Below are 16975 nucleotides of genomic sequence, written 5' to 3' on the forward strand. Positions count from 1 at the left end.
AATAACAAGTGTTGACAAAGATGTAGAAGAATTAAAACCCTCATATATTGCTGACGGGATTGTAAAATGGTGCAGGTACTTTGGAAAACAGTCTGGCAGTTCCTCAAATGTTAAACATAGAGTTACCATATGACCTAGCAATTCTACACCTAAGTATATACCTAAGATCAATAAAAATAAAACCACACAGAAATGTGTACATGAATGCTTACAGCAGTATTATTCATAATGGCCAAAATCAATTGCATTTCTTCTTTTGTTCATTTATTCATTCCTATAGTGCATCTTTCCATCCGTATATCAATCTATCCATACATTCATTTGTCCATCAGCTAATGAACAAATAAAATGTGGCATATCCACACAGTGGAGTATTATTCAGCAATGAAAACATTATGCTGAGTGGAAGAAGCTGTACACAAAAGGTCATATATTGTATGTCTATATTTATATCAAATACCCCAAATTGGCAAGTCCACAGAAACAGAAAGTAGATTAGTGGTTGCTTGGGGCTGGGGTGGTAATAGGGAGGTAAGAGGGTGATAGCTAAGGGATAAGGGGTTTCTTTGGGGATGATGAAAATGTTATGCAATTAGATAGTGCTGATGCTTGCACACTTCTTTGAATATACTAAAAATTTCCAAATTGTACATTTTAAAAAGGTGAATTTAATGGTATGTGAAATGTATGTCAATTAAGCTGTCATTAAAAAAAAAAATGACTTCAGGGCTAATAAAAAATATCCAACTGTCCTTAGACTGTGGGGATGATAATATATGCCAGAAAACTGCTAGCTGATTCAAAAAGTGATTATAGTGATGACAAGGGCACTGATGGCAAAGAAATGAATAAAGTGTTTGAATGTTTCATAAACAGGGAGAGGGAGAAAGCAATATTTTTAAGTTAATGTATTATTTTATATGGTATCTGATTTAAAATGCGTGTCACTAAAATAATATATTAAATATTATTCTAAAAGTTTATAGATTCAAATTAACCAAACATTTTTTTTAAACAACCCGCCTTATTAGGAGAAATGGGGGATACCTTATATCCAGGCACACATCATATCGATAGAATGTTGACTTTGTGTTAGGCATCAAGTCATATTCTGAGGTTATCACACTGACTCTCAGTATAGATATGGTTCTGCCCTCAACAGGGTTTACAGACTACTTAGTCTGAATTCAAGAGGAGCTCGAGTTTCATATGAAAAGTTTGTATAATTGATTATAAAATCTGTTCTTGGTATTGTTATGGATTGAATTGTGTCCTCCCAAAATATGTGTTGTAAATCGTAAACTCTATGCCTGTGATTATAATCCCTTTTGTGAATAAGTTGTATTTGTTATGTTAATGAGGTAGGATTAGTGTAGGGTGTATCTTGAGTCAATCTTTTCTAAGATAGAAAGAGATTAAACATGCAAGCTAGAAGAGATGGGGAAAGAGAGATGCCAAGCCACATGAAGATCACCCAGGAACAGAAGCTCAGAAGAGACAAGGACCTTTCCCCAGAGCTGACAGAGAGAGAAAGTCTTCCCCTAGAGCCACCAATGTGAACTCAGGCTTCCAACCTCCTAAACTGTAAGAAAATTAATTCTGTTTATTAAAGCTACCCGCTTGTGGTATTTCCATTAAGCAGCACTGGATAACTAAGACAGACTTTTAGAGTCACAGGTTCCCTGGAGAGACCGATAAAAGCTATGGAATTCTTCCAACAAACGTGCATTTTCTCAGAGTTGAAAGTTATGCATCTTCTTTCAGGGAGTTCATATATACAACTTCCACCCAACACATACACACCTCATACCCCAGGTTGGATTCCCTACTTTGAAATAACTCTTTATCAGATTCATTTGAACCCATCATCCAACCCCCATCACACATAAACAATGAATACTTCAAGAAGTGGAGACCCGGAAAGAATTCAAGATGGTCTGGTCCCCAGGAGATTCATGGAGAGCCCCAGGGCCACTGCAGAAGGGAGCTGAGGGCCTAGCAGACAGCTGCCCTTTTCATCTCAAACTTGGGAGCAGTTCTACTTTTACCTGCTTTACATATTGGGCTTTGGCCTAAGATCCATTTTGAAAAAAGGTTTCCACTAGCTAAAAAAATCTGAAAACTCCCTTACTTTAGAAATGAAGAGGCTTATTCAGGTGACTCAACCAAGGTGGTATGGTGGGATAGTGATAGAGCAGAGACCAGAACCCAGGGTTCCCCAGTCCTGGGGCAGCACTCCTCCCCTCCTTCACTTCTCTCCCATGGAGTGAACAAAGGTTAGAGGCTGAGCTTTTAGCAAATGGTTGTAGGAACAATTTTTCTACACAAAGAGTCAGGTAAAGAATGAGAAGGGTCAGAAGCCACATCGGAGACAACTGAGGGCCACCTTCTGGGGATAAAGGATCTAATATGTACCAAGTGCTTTTAAATCTTGCTACTGCAGGAGCCAGGAAGCTCAGAGCTCAGGTACCACGAAAAGCGCTGAGGTGTGCATACCGTTAGGTCGGAGATTGGGTTACTTAAAAACTCTCAGTCTCTGCCTTGTACATCTCTCTCCCATATCTCCAAAGGAATTTTACTCTCTACCAAGGCTTGCCAGCTTTTTTCCTACACAGGATGTTTTTCTCTTGTCATTCAGCCTGGCCTACATGGCTCAATAGCAAAAGGATGAAGTAAAAGGGAAAAGACAGACTCAGATGGATTAGTGAGACAGAGGCGAGGTTAAGTAAAGAGATTACTGAGCACCTGCTCTAAACCACCAACTCCTTCTCTCTGTAGAAAAGCTCTGCATTCTAGAGAGGCAAGGAGCACAGTCTGAACCCTGGGGTGAGAATTCAAGGGGCTCAGGATATTTCCCCTGCTTTGTTGCAACTGACTGTGGTGACACCAAGTACAGGTAATGAGGAAGATGGGGTCTGACTCTAATGAGCCAAGCATGGCTGGGCAGGGAAGGAGGGCATCTCAATTCCCTTGCCCAGGGAAATAGTATCTCCTATTCTGGGGACTTGAGGGCTTTAGGAAGAACAAAATGAACAGCACCTCCTTGCCCTAGAGGAATTTAGCATCAGATTGAGTTGATAAGGAAACCCTGGTGGCGTAGTCGTTAAGCGCTAGGGCTGCTAACCAAAGGGACGGCAGTTTGGATCTGCCAGGCGCTCCCTGGAAACTCTATGGGGCAGTTCTACTCTGTCCTGTAGGGTTGCTATGAGTCGGAACTGACTTGACAGCACTGGGTTTGGTTTTGGTTTTGAGTTGACAAATTTTCAAGGAGATCAGAGGATGCAAGAAGCTCAGAAGATGGAGTGGGGAGCAAAGGTTCCAGAATGGGTAGGACAAGAACTGTGTCTTGAGAGGTAGATTTTGGGGAAGATGGAAGGAGCAGGTAGGTACTCCAGGCAGGACACAAGAAAGACCTGAGCAAAGGTCTGATGGGGACCAGTGAATAGACCAGGCTACCCGTTACCCGTTGCTGTCGAGTCGATTCCGACTCATAGCGACCCTATAGGACAGAGTAGAACTGCCCCATTAGAGTTTCTAGGGTAAAGTGTTAAGTTTGGAAAGTACGGGGAAATTAGGTTAGAACGGTTGATGAAGGTTAGTTTATGAAGGGCACTGAATGGAATCTAAGGGATTAGGATTTTCCTAGAGGCACTGAAAAGAGCCCTGGTGTGTAGTGGTTAAAGTGCTTAGCTGCTAACCAAAAGGTCAGTGGTTCTAACCCACCAGCCACTCCACAGGAGAAAGACGTAGCAGTCTGCTTCTATAAAGATTTACAGCCTTGGAAACCCTATGAGGCAGTTCTACTCTGTCCTATAAGGTTGCTATGAGCTGGAAGTGACTCAATGGCAATGGGTTTAGAGGCACTGAGGGAGTGCTAGTGGCACAATGGTTAAGTGCTTGGCTGCTAATGAAAAAGTTGGCAGTTTGAACCCACCCAGCCCATCTGAGGAAGAAAAGACCTGGAGATCTTCTCCTGCAAAGATTACAGCCTAGAAAACCCTACGGGACAGTTCTACTCTATCACTTGGGCTCAATATGAGTCGAAATTGAGTTGATGGCACCCAACAACAACAGAGGCACTGAGGTGTTTTGATGGAACTAGAGATAGGAAGAGGAAAGCCTCTCCTGACGGATTGCATATTAGGTAATAAAGTTTGGACTAGAGTAGGGCCCTGGACAAGTGAAGAAAGGAATAAGGGGCAGGGAGAAAGAATCTGTGGAATTAGTGATGGGCAAAATAAAGGCAAAGGAGAGAGGAAAGGAGTTGATGATAATGCTAAGACTTTTTGACATGAATGTCTAGGAGAATGACAACTGTAAGACGGTGTGAAAAAATGATGAATTCAGTTTCAGGTATGTAATATTTAAGATGATGAGCAGTTCAAGTGGAAATGTCCTACAGACTTCAGGACTAAAGAAAGGGAGGAAGGGCAGGGTGGGGTGGGGGGCTCGTCTGCATGAGGGACATCTTGAATTGCTGAGGGTGGTAAGATCTGAGTGCCAGGGGGCTGTAGAGGTCATAGCCTGGTTTCACTCTGTTGTTGTTGCTGTTAGCTGCCATCAAGTTACCCCGGCTTATGGCAACGCCATGCACAAGGGACTGCTGTGATCCATAGGGTTTTTCATCGGATGATTTCCAGAAGTAGATCGTCAGGCCTTTCGTCCTAGTCCGTCTCAGTCTGAAGCTCCACCGAAACCTGTTCAGCATCATAGCAACATACAAGCCTCCACTGACAGACAGCAACATGGCTGTGCATGAGGTACACTGGCCAGGAATCAAACCCAGGTCTCCCACATAGAAGACGATTCTACCACTGAACCACCACTGCCTGGGCTTGACTCCAGGAGGCTGCCATACAGAGGTTACCATAGAGAGCTCTAGACAGGTTAACATTTAGTACTTTTCTAGCATAGGTGAGACCCATGGCAAAGGGCTTATCTATGAATAAAGAACATGGAAAAAGGACAGGCTGAAGGATAACAGCAAATTACTTATATAACCTAAACAATTTGATGCTTCCATAAATCCTGTATCATTTAAATCCATATAAGAACCAATTTCAGTTTAGAAAAAAGTAAAAGCCTTCAATGACCTGTAGACACTCCCCAGAACCCCAAACCATCCTGAATTACACAATGTATTCCAAGGCTCTTAAGGCATGAATTATTATAATAGCCTTCTACCTGCCCTTCCCCCAATTTCAAGCTCTCTCCTCTCTGATCTACTTTACACACTGCTGTGTGAATCTGGTCATGGCACCTTCACCCAAGTCACCATCTTGGACAGCTCCCTACCGTCTTCAGAATAAAGTCCGACAGCATCCTACAGCCTTCATAAAAATCTCCAAATTCCCCAGGCCCCATGTTCAAACCTTATCTTACTTTCTTCACTCATTTTCTATTACTCTTCACCATCCTTTGCTCCACCCAAATTGAGTCATTCAACCAGTGCCCTGTGTTTTTATTTATACTTTTCGTTCACCACCAAAACCCAATTGCCTTGGGGTCAAATCTGACTCATGGCCACTCCATGTGTGTCAAAGCAGAACTGTGCTCCCTAGGGTCTTCGACGACTGATTTTTTTTGAAGTAGGTCACCAGGCTTCTGGTGTACTTGAGCTTCCAACCTTCCATTTAGCAGCCCAGTGGATTAACCATTTGCACCACCCAGGGATTTCTCTCACCATAACCACTGCCATATCCTACCCATCCCTTCAGAACCTGAAATGCCACCACCTTCATGAAGTTTTCCCAGATTGCCCAGTCAGAAGTATTTTCTGTTCTTCTGACCTCATAGCACCTTCTCTGTGCTTCCTTTGTGACACTGATAAGTCCCCATCTTGTCTTACAGTTATTTATCTGCATGTGTTACCTCCCCAACCAGACTGTAAACTTAACGGGAAAAAAACACTGTGCCTTAGAGTGAAAGGGTGTGAAGAAGGGGAGGCACATTAAGCAAATGACCATAATGTGTTACAAACGAGAAAAATAAGGCTCAGAGGGGTTAAAAAAAAGCTTAGCAATGACATCCAGGTAGAAAGGGGCAGAGTCAAGTCTCATGCCCATACCTCTCTGACCCCAAATTCTTCATCTTTACTGGGACAGTACCCAGTGGTGGTTTAAACAGATTACAAGTCACTTCCAGATATGTCAATTGTTTCTCTCAACAACCCCATCAGAGAGGTAATATTAGTTCCTCATTTTTAAATGAGAAAAGTGAGGCTTGAAAGAGTTGAGAGACTTACCCAAAGTCACATAGCTATTAATGGAAGAGTCTAAACCAGACTGAGGTCTCCTGACTCTGGAAACAGTTACCCAGGCTGAAAATTGCCTTGAGCTAGAGGCTGCTGCTTCCATTGAGCTGGGGTCTTTGGAATTTAAGCTTGTGGTAAGCTACTTAAAAAAAACTGCCTAAATTGACATTACTGTGTTTCAGGGCTCAGCGTCTGTGTAAATAACTGAGGAAATGTAACTGGATGCTGGTGAGAGCATCTGTGACAGTGCCATAGTACTGAGTCTCTTGAAGCATGCTTGGAGCAGGCCCTGGGTGTGGGAAGGTGGTAAACCTGAGCTAAAGTGGGAGGAGCTGGGCTCTAACTCCTTTTGGGCCTGGGAGAGGAGCAGAAACTTCCAGAACACCAAAAGAAGTGCTTGAGGTTAGGGAGAAGCTAGAGGGTAGGACAAATTTCATTAGTTTAGAAACAAGAAAAAGATGTGGTACTCCAAGTGGCCAGGACCAGAGTACAGCCATTCTCTCACAGATGGAAAAGCAACCCCCACGAAGAATGAAGCCCAAACTCAGAACAGAACTCCCAGCAACTGTGATGGGAGCCCCTGAGGGCATTAGTGGGACTGTAACAGCTATGGGAGTCTTTGAGAATCTGGAAGAAGACTTTCAGAGAAAGAAAAGGAAAGAAAAATGGGGACTACTGTCCTTGTGCCCTCAAAATGGTTGGGAGTACTGGCCCAATTTAAAGGAAGACTAGTGTAGAACACAAGAATTAAACCTAGTACCAAGTTCTAAACACTGAGCAAGGTCTAGATTCCTTTGAGTCCCTATCTTTAGTGAGTGACGATGCCAGATTCTGTGTGGGTGGATTTCAGAACATAAAAAAGAAGGGAACTGGAGAGGAGGAAAATGTTAGTAAAGTACAGCCAAGATATGAAAGGGGAAGGCTCACCCTTTCGTGGTCTTGGCAGTCCTTTATCATAGTTCTGATCACATTGACTGGCTGTCTTCTAAAATCAGCAATCACCATAGAGATCCCTCCAGTGCTGGAAAAGGCAACAGTTGGGGACTGCCCAGAAAACCAGAAGAGTGCCCACCTCTGCAGCCCACCCAAAGCCTACCTGGAGGGTCTCTGGAAAACAAAAACCTGCACCTCTATCGATCTGCCCAAATCCGTCCAGAATACACAGCACAGTCGGCTTTCTTAATCACACTGCCATCTTGAGTAATAATTGCACCTTGGGAAACAGCAGTGACTCAAAATGCTATCCCCTCCCCCACCCCGACCCTCTCCCAAGGCTCAGAGCTCCGCACACTCTGTGAAGAGCCCAGGAAGGCAAAGCCACCACCTTCTCCTGCCTTTCAGCTCTCTGAACACTTTTCTTCTTCAAGAGAAATAAAATGGTGCTTCTTTTTTTTCCCCACCAGCTCAGCTTAGCCATAAGTGGAAAATTATAAAAATGAGAGCTAACACCATTGTCTATTGTGTGCCAGTTATCAGACTAAATGTTTTATACACAGTTGAAGCTAATGTTAAGGTGACACGTATGGGCATCTGGGATGCTAAAATATTGACATTGTCCATAGCAGTTGGTAAATGTCTACTACCCCAGTCCCCTGAGAGCCAATCTTCTCCACCCTCCACAAGGTTTCCATTATCCAGCCCTAAAAGGGTGACCCCTGGCACGGCAGGGGGCCTTGCCAATCCTACCCAGGGCAATGGCTAGTGTCAGTTCTGTTTGATCAGTGCCCGTGCCTGTTTGTTACTGGTGCTGTTAGCTGCTTTCAAATTGGTCCCAACTCACTGTGACCCTATGCATGATGGAACAAAATGCTGGCGGATTCTGTGCCATCCCCATAATCAGTTGGAGTAGTAACACACAAGCCTACACTGGCAGATGTGTGGTTGCTGCACATGAGGTACATTGGCTAGGAATCGAACCCGAGTCTTGCACAAAAGGCAAGAATTCTACCGCTGAACTATCACTGCGCCTGCCCAAGCCTTGTTGTTGTTGTTAGTTGCCTTCTAATTGATCTGACGCATGGTGACCTCACCTGTGCAGAGTAGAATTACTCATAGGGTTTAGACGGCTGTGACCTTCGGAAGCAGATCACCAAGCCTGTCTTCTGAGGTGCCTCTGGGTGGTTTCCAGTCACCAATCTTCAGCTAGTAGTCAAGCACATAACTGTTTGCACCATCCAGGGATTCCTTGCCCATGTCTCAGTAGCTGATAGACATTAGTATTTTGAATCTCTGTCCTGTGTATAATATCTCACTCTGTCCTCACAAAAAACCCTGAGATCATCTCCATCTTACAGATGGGGAAGCTAAGGCTAAATTACTTGCTTAAGTTCACGTAGGAGCCCTGGTAATGCAGTGGTTAAGCACTTAGCTGCTAACTTAAAGGTAGGCAGTTCGAACCCACCAGCCACTCCATGGGAGAACGATGTGGCAGTCTGCTTCTGTAAAGATTACAGCCTTGGAAATCTTATGGGACAGTTCTATTCTGTCCTGTAGGGTCACTATGAGTTGGAATCAACTTGACAGCAATAGGTTTGGCTTTTTGGTTTTTAAGATCACATAGTGCGCTGGGATTGGAATCCAGGCAGTCTGATTCCAATCATCTTACAGCTTGCGTGGAATGACCACTGAAGGGTTGGCAAAACCATCGCCACTATCACTGCTGCTACTCCTTTACCCTAGAAATGACTGAGAGATGAGAGACTCTTGATAACTTGGCCAGCAAAAATTTCTCTTTATTACCACCCTTTCAGCCCCAGGCAAGTCTGTGGTTGTGTAGCTCCACTCCAATCATTCCCATGTGACTACCTCAGAACCCTGTTCATCTGAGAGGTTAGGGCCGCATGGTCCCAAGACACATGACTCTTGGGTAGGAGAAAAGGCTAGGGACTGGGGGACCTATCACAAGGGTGATTCATTTCAGCACATGTTCTCTTCCCTCCCCTATCATTTTTATTTGTCTTAACAGTATTCAGGACATGGAGCTACTGTCATCACCATGGAGAGCGAAGTGCTAAGAGGCTTAGGCTTCTCCCAGGGTCCTCTGAACAATGGGAAATGGACTTAGGGTGCAGTAGAAAGATTTTGCCTGACCCAGGCAGAAGTCTGCGTCTGTGAGAGATGTGTGACACTGGGAAAATTGCCCACAAGAGCTCATCCATGAAGATCTTCAGTAAGTTTAAACACTGCTGAATCTAGGATAAATTAGGTCCATTCTGCACAGCGTTATGGGGATGAACAAGGTCCTCTAAAAGACCTGGTTGATCCCCATACTGTATCTGCATTAATAGCACTAAATGTGGAGTGCTATTTCCTGAAGATTGTAATAGGTATCCTCAAAGCTCTTGCAAGGGTTCAACAGTCACAGTTAGGGAATGCTAGGTTAAACCCAGTGATCACCACTGGTTGCCGAGTCTGACTTGTGGAGACCCCATGTGTATCAGAGTAGAACTGTGCTCCACAGGGCTTACAGTGGCTGATTTTTCAGAAGTAGATTGCCAGGTCTTTCTTCCAAGATGCCTCTGAGTGGACTTGAACCTATACCCTTTAGAGGTTAGCAACTGAGTTGATTAACCATTTGCACTGCAGGGACTCCAAACCCAGTGATACATATGTCTTTAATGCAGGACTTATTATAACTTGACCATGCAAATATGCATAATAAATTTCCAAGAGTGGGCTCATTTAAACACTCTCTCAACGGAACATCTAAAAGCATCTCATAGCATAGAGTTATTCTGAACACTGTTTGGGAAATGCTGCTCTAAAGGGCTGGGGAGAAAATGCTTACACTGGGCAGGGGGATGCAGAGATTTAGCCACCGGAAAGAGGAGCCATTTTTAAATCCAGCAGTTCTCACAAGAGAAACACACTTTCCGTTTCCTCTTTCTCTTAGTAAACCCTTAACCGTCTCCAGGTTCCCTTTTAGGAGGTTCTTATGAATATTTCCGTTAGTGTCAAAACAAGGCACCCTTACTTCATCTACCCTCAAGCACTATTTTTCTAATGAGGTATTGATTATAAAACCAGAAATAATGGCAGCCAATTTTATGGTGCATTTGTATGTGTCAGGCACTTTGCTGCGTGTTTTACATGAGTTCTTTCTTTTCATTCATTCATATTTACCTTCAGTTAATTCTACTTTGAAGGAGCCCTGCTGAGGCAGTGGCTAAGTGTTCAGCTGCTAACCGAAAGATTGGTGGTTCACACCTACCAGCTGCTCTACAGGAGAAGATGTGGCAGTCTGCTTCTGTAAAGATTACAGCCTGGGAAACCCTATAGGGCAGAGGGCAGTTCTACTCTGTCTTATAGTGTCCCTATGAGTCAGAATTGACTCAACAGCAACAGGTTTTAATTCTACTTTGAGCCACCCCCCTCCCTCTACCCACCATCCTCCAAGAAGCGATTGAAATATCTCTTCCAGTTGATGCAGATCATATGGGAAGGGAATGGCAAAGCTGAAAAAATTCAGCTTTTCCTTCCACAACCAGGGTCAAACCCACTCTTTCACTAGAAGCACAATTCCCCCTGGATCCCCAAGTGCTCGATAAATACGAACTGAAATAAATAAGTCCCAAGCAGTTTGTAGATGCTATTTTGGTCACTGACTTTGCAGGTGTTAACAAAAATTAATATCTACCATTTTTTTTAGCACTTACTACGTAATTTCTACCATTTGTCTGCCAGTTGTTTAATGTGCCAGCTTGCATGTTGCTATGATGCTTGAAGCTATGCCACTGGTATTTCAAATATCAGCATGGTCATTGATGGTGGATAGGTTTCAGGGGAGCTTCCAGACTAAGAGAGATTAGGAACAAGGACCTGGCGATCTACATCTGAAAAAATTGGCTAGTGAAAGCATTATGTATAACAGCACAACACTGCCTGATATAGTGCCAGAAGATGAGCCCCTCAGGTTGGAAGGCACTCAAAATATGACTGGGGAAGACTGGCCTCCTCAAAGTAGAGTCAACTTTAATGATATAGATGGAGTAAAGCTTTCAGGACCTTCATGTGCTGATGTGGCATGACTCAAAATGAGAACAGGTACAAACATCCATAAATAATTAGAATGTGGAATGTATGAAGTATGACTCAAGGAAAATTGAAGCACTTACTGATGAAGATCAAAGACTACAGCCTTCAGTATGGATTACACCTTAACGTAAAGAAAACAAAACCCTCACGACTGGACCGATAAGCAATATCATGATAAATGGAGAAAATGTTGAAGTTGCCAAGGATTTCATCTTACTCGCATCCACAGTCAACGCCCATGGAAGCAGCCATCAAATTAAATGATGTATTGAACTGGGCAAATCTACTGCAAAAGACCTCTTTAAGGTGTTCAAAAGCAAAGATGTCACCTTGAGGACTAAGGTGTGTCTGACCCAAGCCACAGTATTTTTGATTGGCTCATATGCATGCAAAAGCTAAACAATAAATAAGGAAGACCAAACAGGAGTTGATGTATTTCAGTTATGGTACTGGCAAAGAATATTGAATATACCATGGACTGCCAGAAGAATAAAAAAATCTGTCTTGAAAGAAGTATAGCCAGAATGCTCCTTAGAAGTGAGGATGGCAAGACTTTGTCTCGGGTACTTAGGACATGTTATCAGGAAGGACCAGTCCCTGAGAAAGACATCATGCTTAGTAAAGTAAAGGGTCAGCGAAAAAGAGGAAGGCCATCAATGAGATGGATTGACACAGTGGAGACAACAATGGGCTCAAACATAGCAACGATTGTGAGGATGGCACAGGACCTGCTGTACACAGGGCCACTATGAGTTGGAACCAACTGGATGACACCTAACAACAACAACAGGTAAATTACATATATTACCACTAATCTTCCCAACAACCTGGATGTTCGTGTCCTTATTTCAAAATGAGGATTCCGAGGCTCAGAGAAGCTAGGTGATTTCTATGATGCCTCACAAACTGGCAAGCGGCTAAGCTGGGATTTGGATTCAGGTCCATTGGGATCCAAAGCTCAATTTCTTTCTGCTATGGCAGTTTTTTTGTTTTTTTTTTTCCCATCTATATAGATGAATGAGCTGGCTAAGGAATTGATTTTGTTTTTCAAAATAACATGGTGAACCAGTACCAGTTGCAGTCGAGTCAACTCCAGCTCATGGCAACCCCATGTGTGTCAGAGTAGAACTATGTCCCTAGGGTTTTCAATGGCTGATTTTTCAGAAGTAGATTCAAGCCTTTCTTCTGAGGCACCTCTGGGTAGGTTCAAACTGCCAGCCTTTTGGCTTGCAGCCTATCACGTTAACTGTTTACATCACCCAGAGAATCAAAATGGAATCCATGAGGATTGGTTACAAGGTAAATATGTCCTAAGACTGTTCTCCTGGCACCAAGCACTTCTTATCCTGCACTTCCCGGGCAACAGCACCTTCAGCTTGCTCGTAGTATAGGGTTGCCAGTAAAATAAAGGATACCTAGTTAAATTTGAATTTCAGATAAACGACAAATAATTTCTTAGCATAAGTATGTCCTAGATATTGCATACAACATACTTATACTAAAAAAATTATTTACTGCTTATCTGAAATTCAAATTTAACTAGGTATCCTTTATTTTATCTGGCAACTCTATACCTGTATTTTTACTTGGAAAACCTAGCAACCCTCTCCTGGATTTGGAGGCACGCTGGGAAATCTCATGCCTGGCTCTAGGTCCCAAGCGTTGCTCCAACAGGAGTTGCCATGGCAGCCCTTCCAAGGCCCTTCTGGAGCTGTCCCAACTTACCTCTCCAGCTTCATCTCACTCCTGCACTCTCTATGCTGTGAACATGCTGAGCTACTTTCAGTTTCCTGAAAGCGTCATGTGGCTTCTAGCCTCCAGTCTTTCCACTTGCTGTTCACCATGCACAGGGCACCGCTCTTCCCCCTCTTTTCCTTGCCTGGTTCCTTTCTACTGATCCTTGGGGTCTCAACTGAGGATCACTTCTGCCAGGAAGCCTTTTGAGACACTCCTGACTATCTCCTCCGACAGCCCCCTAGGACTGGGTTAGTCAGCACCCTGCACCTCCCCATTGCAGCACACACCACTCACTGCACTGTACTTATCTCCATGACCATGACTCTGGAGGGCAGAGGCTCTGGCACGCTCACTGTTGTACCCCACGCCTAGCACCAGTGCCTGGCCCCGGGTGGGAGATCGGTACATGCTATTTGAATGAAGACTGCCTTACCAAAGCTGGGCCTTTTTAATATGACTACTTCCTTCCTCCTTTCTAAACAGATACGCTTAGTCCACTTCTCATCTCCGCCTCCTCCTTTCCCCCTCCTCCAAGTAGATCTGTGAATGGCAGCAGGTGAGCTCAGCAACAGCATTTCTTGGCTTGGACTTTCAGGTGAGGAGAGAAGAGCTAAGGGTGGAGGGACCTCCTCATGCCCCTTACACTGACGGTGCCACAGCTGGCTCAGGTCTAGCTACTGGTCAGCTGAAAGCTCTTCCTTCTCCATCTTCTGAATGCTCCTGGCTAATGCCAACCCTGTGGCCGACTTACTGGTCTTTTCCTCCCACTACCCCCTTAAACGAGACTGTTTAGATTTAGCTCCAAGTCTGGGGGGTGGGGAGATGCCAGTGTCATATGGCTGAGGGTTAGGGCAGGTGGTAGGGCTTGGCGGACTCAGAACATCACCCATGTGTTCCATGTTCACCCACCCAAAGCTTTGCCCACGCACAGCCTGACAGCAGGAAGCAGCAGCACTGAACTTAACCCTTTAGCAGCATCAAGGTGGTAATCAGAAAGAGCCAGTGTGGCAAGTGTTAACTTCAGTCCTCACAACACACACACACACACACACACACACCTGTTATGTCCCTATCCTGCTTGCACAGCTTGATTCAGAAGATATTCTCTTAGGAGCAAGAAACAGCAGCTGTAGGGAGAGGTGGGGGAAGGTAATAGGACTTTGACCCACATGGGGTGCTGAAAGGCATAGGGGAGAAGGGCACGTGCAGGCAGGACATAGGGAGAGGTTCTAAGGCAAGAGCTGAAGTTAGGTTCTGAAAACCCTGTTTGTTGCTCTCATATCTGACCTTTAGAGGCAAGCAGGCTTTGTGTGTCTTCACACCGTCGCGCCCCCCACCCCCTAATCTGAGTATGGTACGAGGAAAAGAGGGGGAAACACCATTTAGTTTCAAATTAACTCCAAAAATAGCACCCCTCTTCCCCTGCGGAAGGCTAGCAAGCTCCAGGCGCGCACAGCATCGGCAGCTCAGGCTTCCCGGACCCACTGCTCCTTTCCCAGGAACTCCCAGACCTGTCCAGGTAGCCAGAATCTCGGAACCGCTACCACCCCCTTCCACCTCGTCAAGCCTCCAACTTCTCAGCCGGGCGCCCAGCCCCGGATTGCAGAAAGGTACTCACACGGAGGGAAGCGCGGACTCCGACGGCGCCTGCTTCTCGGACTCGGCGGGGCAGGCGCAGGTGAGTCGGGCCGAGGCAGGTGCGGGGGCGCGGGGCGCCGGGGCTGCCTAGGGGCCGGCAGGTTCGGGCTGCCCTGTCGTCGCTGAGTAAGAGAGCTGACAGGTTTGTGTTTTACCCCTTTCCTCCTTCTAGTTGTTAACCACACCCCTGCTGCTCTTCTACCCACTTCCTTAAAGGGTGGGGTGTGTTGTCTGTGTTGGTGCGTGTGTGCTGGCTCCAGCCTCTTACCATAAACTCTGAAATAGACGCTGCCTGCAATTCCCTGAGCTGTGGACGCTGACCTGAGGCTGAATCTCTGCCATCTCTGCGGCCCTGAAAGAGGTCCTCTGATGTGATGCTCCCATAGTGAACAGAGACCCCCCCAGTTCTTCCACCTCCACTTGTAGACGTTGGGAGGCCACACTTTTCGCATTGGTTTTTTCTCTCTAGCAGGCAGGTATGTTTCAGAGTGGGAGGCAGTTTACCTACCACACATACTTTCAGCACCCATTTTCTAGGCTCTCCACTTCCTAGAGCAGCCCTAGTCCTTTCATGGGGGCACAGGAGATCAGGTGAATATCTCCAGGGGCTTTGGCAGAACTGGTCCAAGTCCCTGAACATCAAGGACCAAGTCCCTGAGCGGTGATAGAGCAGGACCAGAGGGTGGCACAAGGAAGGTGAGAAAAGCTGAGCAGCCTCTTCCTGTCCCACCTCGGTCCACTTTACTCCCCAAATAAAGAGGCTGGTCCACCTCTTTACCCAGGTGAGATTTGGGGCAGGAACTCAAGGGCACTTAGCACCGTTTTACTCTCACTAGAGAGATTCAGGAGTCCCTGGGTGGCTCAAATGATTAAACGCCAAAAGGTTGGCCATTCGAATTCACCCAGAGGTGCCTGAAAAAAAGCCCTGGTGATCCGCTTCTAAAAGGTCACAGCCTTGAAATCCTATACTCTCCTAAGTAGGAGTAGGTGGACTTGACCTGAGGTCAAAAAGCTGGAGTATACTCTGTGTCACCCACCATCCTCAAAGTTCCTTTCCAGAGCCCCTGCCCCAAACTTCTTTATTCTCGCTTGTGAAGAGCTGGGATCTGTCTCCCGAAGCTGTGCCATTGCAGAGCTCTACAGGATGCTATTCACATAGTTCCAGAGAATGGCAGCCCCCGGAGCTGTGCAGTGTGCGTACTGTTCAGCCGCATGTGTGAATACACAACAGCTCTGCTGACAATCCCTCACCCCACTCTGACTTAGGGGACCAGAACAGTAGGAAAAGCCAGCATGTCTGAGTGCCCACAACTGTGCTAAGGAAGCACTTAATTTACCGGATTTCATGTAATTATCCCCAGTTTTGGAAAAGAAATCAGAAACATAGTAAAATTTATTAACAGGTCCAAGGCACAAAGCCAGAAAGTCAATGTTTCTGAAAGTGTGATCCTGCAGCTCTTTACAATGCAGTCACTACTCCAGGTCTACTGAAAATCAGAATCTCTGGGCCCACCCTCCAAAACACGGCAACTCACAACCCATCTGATGGGAGTTCACAGCCATAACTGCGGGAGCTTGCATTCATCCTATTCACCAATTCGTCGTGTTCCCAACACTCGTGGAGACTTGCAGGTAGCACTGGCAGCTGCACAGCAGTCAGAGAAGGTGGCTGGGTGGGTGAGGGAAAGCTGCACATAGTAGGTGGTGCTTGGGGGGGACCTTGGCTAGGGCTTGAGGAGGCAAGGCAAGTCAGAAAGGGGTAAGCTCGAATTAAGAAAGATGACTTGGGAAATGTAGGTGGGTAAGGAGTCCCTACGAAACTCTAGTGGTACAGTGGTTACGAGTTCAGCTGCTAACTGAATGGTCTGTGGTTCGAACCCACCAGTTGCTCTGCAGGAAAGATGTGGCAGTCTGCTTCTGTAAAGTTTACAGCCTTGGAAACCCTATGAGGCAGTTCTATTCTGTCCTATAGTGTCACTATGAGTCGAAATCAACTCAATGACAATAGGTTTTGGTTTTATGGAGTCCCCGGGTAGTACAAACAGTTAAGCCCTGGACTACTAGCTAAAAGGTTGGCACTCCGAACCCACCCAGAGGTACCTTGGAAGACAGGCCTGGTGATCTTCTTCTGAAAGATCACAGCCTTGAAAACTCTGTGGATCAGCTCTACGCTGCACACACGGGGTCACCATGAGTTGGAATTGACTTGACGGCAGCTAACAACCACCACCCGATCATATTGGAAGGTAAATATCAGAGGGGTCCAGGCAATCGTTGTTGTTAGTTGCCCTTCAGTTGACCCTGACTTATGGT

The 16975-nt window shown here is 45.5% G+C and overlaps 1 protein-coding gene across 4 annotated transcripts in view; it reads right to left on the bottom strand.

Moving 5' to 3' along the window:
* PTK2B (protein tyrosine kinase 2 beta) overlaps positions 1-14812 on the bottom strand; it is a 165409-nt gene extending 150597 nt beyond the window's left edge. For 3 of the 4 annotated variants that reach the window (XM_064272659.1, XM_064272658.1, XM_003412460.4), the window contains exon 1: positions 14643-14812. The gene's annotated coding sequence lies outside the window, so the exon portion shown is untranslated. The remainder of the gene's footprint in view (positions 1-14642) is intronic. The other variant, XM_003412461.4, reaches the window with a different exon arrangement.
* Between the last annotated feature and the right edge of the window lie 2163 nt (positions 14813-16975).

Source organism: Loxodonta africana, chromosome 19, assembly GCF_030014295.1.
Source record: "Loxodonta africana isolate mLoxAfr1 chromosome 19, mLoxAfr1.hap2, whole genome shotgun sequence".
Classification (NCBI taxonomy): Eukaryota; Metazoa; Chordata; class Mammalia; order Proboscidea; family Elephantidae; genus Loxodonta; species Loxodonta africana.